This window comes from Gossypium hirsutum, chromosome A03, assembly GCF_007990345.1.
Source record: "Gossypium hirsutum isolate 1008001.06 chromosome A03, Gossypium_hirsutum_v2.1, whole genome shotgun sequence".
Classification (NCBI taxonomy): Eukaryota; Viridiplantae; Streptophyta; class Magnoliopsida; order Malvales; family Malvaceae; genus Gossypium; species Gossypium hirsutum.
The window spans coordinates 19,061,148-19,067,977 of NC_053426.1; the positions used below are offsets into that span (position 1 = coordinate 19,061,148).

The 6,830-nt window shown below is 36.3% G+C and overlaps 1 pseudogene; it reads right to left on the reverse strand.

Annotated features, from left to right (window-relative positions):
• Positions 1 to 2,654: 2,654 nt before the first annotated feature.
• Positions 2,655 to 6,347, reverse strand: LOC107886111 (HIPL1 protein-like; annotated as a pseudogene).
• Positions 6,348 to 6,830: the final 483 nt, after the last annotated feature.

The following is a 6,830-nucleotide window of genomic DNA, read 5'->3' on the forward strand; positions in this document are numbered from 1 at the left end:
AAAGATTTTTAAATTAGAATAATTAGTAGGATTACCAGACCATACCTCTTGTGGAGTTTTTTTCTCAATGGCAATGGATAGAGATCGGATGATTAAAAAACATGTAGTAGAGGTTGCTTCTGCCCAAAACGACTTTGGTAAGTTGGCATTTCACAACATACATCGAACCTTCTCTATGATTGTTCTTTTCATTTGTTCTGCAATGTCATTTTGCTGTGGAGTATGGCGAACTGTCAAGTGTCTCACGATCCCTTCTGACTTGCACAGTCTATTAAACTCATTAGAACAGAACTCTAAGTCATTGTCTGTGTGGAGGTATTTTATTTGTTTTCCGTTTGTTTTTCAATCATAATTTTCTAATACTTAAATACGGAAAACACATCGCTTTTCTGCTTCAGGAAGAATGCCCAAACTTTTCTAGAAAAATCATCAATAAAAGTTAACATATAATTAGCTCCACCTCTCGAAGGTACTCTGGATGGCCCCCACAAATCAGAATGAATATACTCCAATGTTCCCTTCGTGTTATGGATTCCTCTTGTGAATCGAACTCTCTTTTGCTTCCCAAAAACAAAGTGCTCACAGAACTTCAGTTTGCAAATTCCTTGCCCATCAAGAAGTCCTCTTTTGCTCAATTCTACCATGCCATTCTCACTCATATTCCCTAGGTGCATATACCAAAGTTTAGAAATATCATAATCTGACAAGGAAGTGGAAGCGACAACTGCATCACCAATAACAGTAGAACCCTGCAAAACATATAACTTGGTAGTCTTTCTCTGCCCTTTCATCACAATAAGAGAACCTTTGGAAATCTTTAAAACCACTTTCAGCTGTGTATCTGTACCCTTTTGAATCAAGAATACTCAGTGAAATTAAATTTCTCTTCAATTTTGGAACGTGTCGTACGTCACTAAGTGTTCGGACAACTCCATCAAACATCTTAACTTTAATTGTTCCAACACCTGCTATTTGATACGAAGCATTATTTCCCATAAAAAAAACACCTTTCAACACTGATTCGTAAGTTGTAAACCAATCCCGATTGAGTCTCATGTGGAAGATGCAGTCTGAATCAAGTATCTACTCCTTGCTCACTTTAGAATTGTTGACAGAAGCGACTAGAATTTAATCATCGCTATAGTCTTCTACAACATCAGCTTCACCGGAATTTTTTGGTTGTTTTCCCTTTGATTCACAGCCTCCCTTTTAATCTTGTTCTGTAGCTTATAACACTCAGATTTAATGTTCCCTTTTCTCCTACAGAAGTTACAAGTTTTACCTCTGTTTGAAGACTTCGATCTACCCTTAAATTTACCGTGAGGATTCCGTTCCTGTGTCCTTCCACGATCATCATCAGCATTCCGATCTTGTTTCCCACCAACAATGAAACCCTCTCCCTGAGAGTCGGGTTTAACCACAAGACGCTTCATCTTATCATACGAGGTCAAAGAATCAAAAACCTCATCAACTGTGAGAGACTCGCAGCTATATAAAATCGTGTCTCTAAAAGTTGAATATGACGGGGGCAACGAACAAAGTAGAATCAACCTTAGATCTTCCTTATCATACTGAACCTCCATGACCTCCAAGTTTGAAAACATTTCTTTAAACACTGTTAAGTATTCATGTACAGATGCACCTTCCTCCAAATGATAAGCACAAAAATGTTGCTTCATATGCAACTTGCTTGTTAGAGTTTTCGACATACATATTTGTTCTAGCCTCTTCCATAATGCAACAGCGGTCTTCTCCTTCATCACATCCTGCAAAATTTCGTTGGACAAATGTAGATGTAATTGTGTTAACGCCTTTCGATCCTTATACTTCTTCTCTTCATCTGTTAATGTCGAAGGCATCTTATCTATCCCTAGCAGGGCATCCTCTAAATCCATCTGCGCAAGAACTGCTTGCATCTTAATTTGCCACAACGCAAATCTGGTATTACGATCCAACAGCGGAATTTCATACTTCAAAGACGTCATTACCATGACCAAGATGAATAACTCGGAAGCTCTGATACTAATTTGTGAAAATAAAATAAAATAAAATAAAATAATAAAGAATAAACAGATTTTATGTGAAAACTCTTTCGAGAAAAAACCACAGGCAGATAAAAATAAAATTCACTATGTCGAATTCGAAATAATTACAAGAGAAATAGACTATATTTATTTATAGGCTTGTAAAGCCATATTCTAATAGGAGTGCAGTAAGATTGAAACACCTTATTCGAATCAATATAAAATAGATGGAGTTTAATAAGGTTTAAAAAATCTTATTCTAAAATAAAATAAAAGAAGTGTAGTTCTATATGGATTTTACTTTTATTTTATTTTACCACTATATTTTATTTAAACAAGGTTCGAGTCACTTAATTCTAACAATATACATATTCATAATCTAATTCTAGTTTCTTCCTAATAAAGTACATTATATAAACATACAAATCTACTTCAATTTATATGTGAAATGCAAGTGTATATTTAATTAGATTCAATAGCTTAGTTTAATGATTATATTTTATTTTTAAATATAATTATAGAAAAGGATTACTTTTTTGAGTTTACATTTTAAATTTTTTTAAAATAAGAAGTAATATATTTTAAAATTATAAAATTAATAATAAAATATACTAGTAAAAAAATACTATCTTGGTAAAATTTGAAAATTGATTTACTAGATTAAAGTTTAGACAAACAAACATAGTATTGATACCATATCTAAACGAATATAGTGGGAATCAGCACGGTGCATAGGAAGAACTAATACTTAAGCTTCCTGAAAATGCTACATTAACAGTTGCAGGGGTTTAAATCCATTTTCGAATGGGGTCGAGGATTTGAAACCTGATCGAAGTCGAAATATATAGTTGTCCCAAAAATTATTCGTCTCTATATTGTACAACAACATGTAGCCCTAATGAAATGTTAGGCAAGACCTGCCATGAGCAGCAACAAGGCAGATAATAGGATTACTGGACTCAACTGGTTTGCATGTGAAGTTGGTGAAGTAGTAGGACTTGGACTTGCGACTGCAGTAACATTTTCCTTGGAGCAAGTGTAACTGCATCGACTCGGAGCGGCAACTCTATAAACCCCACTTCTGGTTAGCAAGTAGATATCTTTGCTATTGTCCTGACCGAATGAGTAAATGTAACCCAATGCTGCAAGAGTGCTTGCTGGCACGGTGCTGCATTCTAGAGGGAGGGGAGTCTCTTGCACAAGCGAAAGGAATAGTGTTAGTTGAGAAGTTGCCACTGTTTTCAGGGTCTTCGGTTGCTGCCCATATTGCACCGGCATACAAATCTGCGTACAAGTACCTGAAAAACCAGCAAATATTAGCAGGAACTAGCAGTGATAATGAAGAGTTGGTTCAGCTCAGCTGCCTTAGAAAGCAAACAAAAAGAAACAGCAGGTTCTATTTCTTGTTGCTGAAAGAACAAAGGTTACATACCTTCCATACATACAAGGATCGGTGTTGGACCGGTAAAAATAGCCTCCTATGATCGAGGCTGATCCGACTTTCTTGTTTACTTCAGAGTGATTGTATCCCATAACTGGCAGAATGGGGCTTATGGAATTCACTTGTGTATTCCCTCCAGGTGATGATGTAGGATCGAAAGGATACAGGCCCTCGTAAACACGCCAACCATAATTTCCGCCCTTGCTGATAATGTCAACCTCTTCGTACAAATTCTGTAGGGTTATAAACTTACAACAATCAATTCAGAATTTGGTCATACCATTACACATACAACATAGACATTGGTAAGGGAGTAAATTTTAAGCCAAATGCACTATTTTGTTTCACTGATGATAACATGTTAGATTAGTTGCCTGTTTATATATAGTTTTCAGAAGAAGAAAGCTGAACCTCGCCAACATCCGCGCACATAAAATAGGAAGGCCTTTCCAAATCGAAACTGCAGCGCCAAGGATTTCTTAATCCAAAAGCCCATATTTCAGGCAGCAAGTCTTCATCTTCGCTAAATGGATTGTCTTTGGGGATAGAATAGTTTCCCCATAGGCCGAGTCTATTAATCTCAGCAGTACCTGGAACAACATATTGGGTGTCAGTTGAAATGAACATCAAGCACCGGAATTATTCAAGTTTAACAATGCTATCCATGACAGAACTAACTATTTGATTAACATGAAGGCAATATAAACAAGGTTTTCGAAACTTTTTAATCACTTGAATTGCAGGTATAAACAACTCAAAATTGGCACGCACTTGGTATAGTATCTATATCAAGCCTCATGATTTTTCCAAGTATTGATTTTTTGTTTTGAGAGAAATTGTACGGATCACCACCACCGCCACCATCCCCCGTCATGAAGTATAGATACCCATCTGTAGGTCCAAAAAGAATCTGTCCACCATGTTGAGAAGTAAAAGGAAGTCCCATAGTGAATATCCTTCTTACTTCTGATGGCCTAGCATTTTCTGCCTGAAAAAGGATTTCATTCAATTAGAATATTGGATCCAAGAAGAAGTTTTAAGGGCGAAGTATGCATACCAAGGACGGCTGCGAAGCGGTACCGTTGGCAGTATATTCTGCAATAACACTTTGATACTGACATGGCTGGTCACCATTGTCCAAACGTAGTTTCGAGGGATCACAGTTCACATCAGAGTTACACGAACATCTTCCTGAACATCCTGGTGACTTACCCTTGTCACAATTGAATGAGGCAAAGAATCGGCCATTTTCCGCAAAATTTGGATGAAATGCAATTCCCATCATCCCGAATGTAGTATCGAAATGAACTTGATCAGTAAGATCAACAAAGGGGTTGGATTCATCAAGCTCCAACGTTCCTCTGGATCCCACTTCGGGAATAGTCGCCAACCAAATCTTACCTTGTTGATTGGAGAAAAATGCACGGTTCGATCCATCAGGGTGAGCAACCATATCCAAGTAATTTCCCTCCCCGATTTTCTCGAGGCATAAGCCATGCGGAGCACTAGGAGATCCAGTCTCATTTAGTGTAACAGGCTCACCATCATAGCAAATTGATCCAGCAGTAGATGCTCCACCAAAGGCATCACAGAAATCAGTTTTCGACTGCCAAAGTTCAGTCAACTTGGTGAAATTCGAATTCACGGGTGCTCCGGCTTGCCCTTGCAATGAAGGTGCAAATGGTGAATTCAGTATGAGTACATTCTGACATGTATCCCATACTTGAGAACAGAAATCATTTGTTGCTTGGTTAGACTGAGACGAGTTCGTTGAAACAGTAGAGTTGCAGAGAAGAGGAACCGGTCGTGGACCTGAATCAATAGTGAATAACTTTGCGGAAAACGGATCACATCTCTGAAAATCATAGTTACAATATGTAAACTCAGTAATTGAAATAACTATTGAGGCAACTGGATCCCTTTATGATGGTATAAACACCTATGTTACATTAGTCATTTAGGGAAAATGACGAACACAAGCAGTGCATCCAAATTCAACAGGAAAATAGCAACATGAAAACCATCATGAGGGATCAAATCCAGTAATGCAATAACTGAGTACTTACAGCACAGAGGACTGATTGCAGAAGTGAAGCACAGCTTGGATCAGAGATATTCATTGCTTGGAATTGCTTCTGCAATTTTGAATCATCAGTGGAATTGCAGCAGCTGCTTCCATTATAGGAACAAAATTCCAGCTTGGTGCTTACGGTAAGAGGTGCCCCTGAACCCCAGAAAAGATTTTAAAAAATGGGATTTCAGGCAGATATTTAGAGGAAATGTCAAAAATAAACAAACAATGGTTAATCATTTCACGTAAACTGAAACCAAAAAGTAATCACTTACAGGAATCTGTGCATAAAGGAAGAGAAGAAGAAGGATGAGGAAGCAACAAGAAGTTGAAGACTATGAAGAGTACTGCAAAAACACCTTCCATTACATCAAATTGTTCAGTGAATTGCAGATAATTCACTTGACCCACAACTTATAGCATCTTTAGAGAAAATATTATCTTATTTTGACTTGAGGTTGACCAACAAATGGTAATCAATTTCTTAAGCTTTTTCAACATATCCTTCCCACTCCCACCAATCTTCTTTGACTTCTAATTCTACATGAAATGGAAAAACCCCATTTCTCAAAATCAGCTTTTGACATTTTCTTTTTGAAACACCATGAGTATTAATTCACCATCACTAACTTCCAATCAGAGATGGAGACATCAATGTGCAATGTTGACTTGGAGCTTTTAAGACCCTTTTTAATTGCAGATCAAAGAGAGTGGATGACGTGAGGTGAGACTTTAAAAAGTAAAAAAAGAAAAAGATTCACTTGTGCTTTTTTGTCTGCAAAACTAAGCTTGGAAATTTCGGGTTAGATCTTGTTTGGTTCAATGCGTCTTCGTCCACATTAATTGTAGGTTGTTGTTTTTGTCAAATTATGATTTTGATCCTTTATTATTCTCAATTTTAAGATTTAATTTTTTTAATTGAACTAATTCAAATAATTAACATCACATAGACTTTTTAAAAAAAAAAAGAAAAAAAACAATAAAAGGAAATTTCATGTCGATGTGATAATTTAAAATGAATGTTTTTAAGAACAAATACACATTGTAATCTAAATACTTAGGGATGGTAACTATTAAGACTAAACTAACAACAAAATAAGAGTAGACGGTGAAATTATGCAAAATTAAAATCTGTGGACTAAATCTTAAATTTGACCATAATAGAAGGACCAAAATTAGATTTTGACAATTTTTAATAGTTAATTTGTAATAAACCCCAACACTAGCAAAAGAAATGTTATATGATTGAAAAAGTTGCAAAAGTGCATTCATGCTCATTGTTATATTATCTATC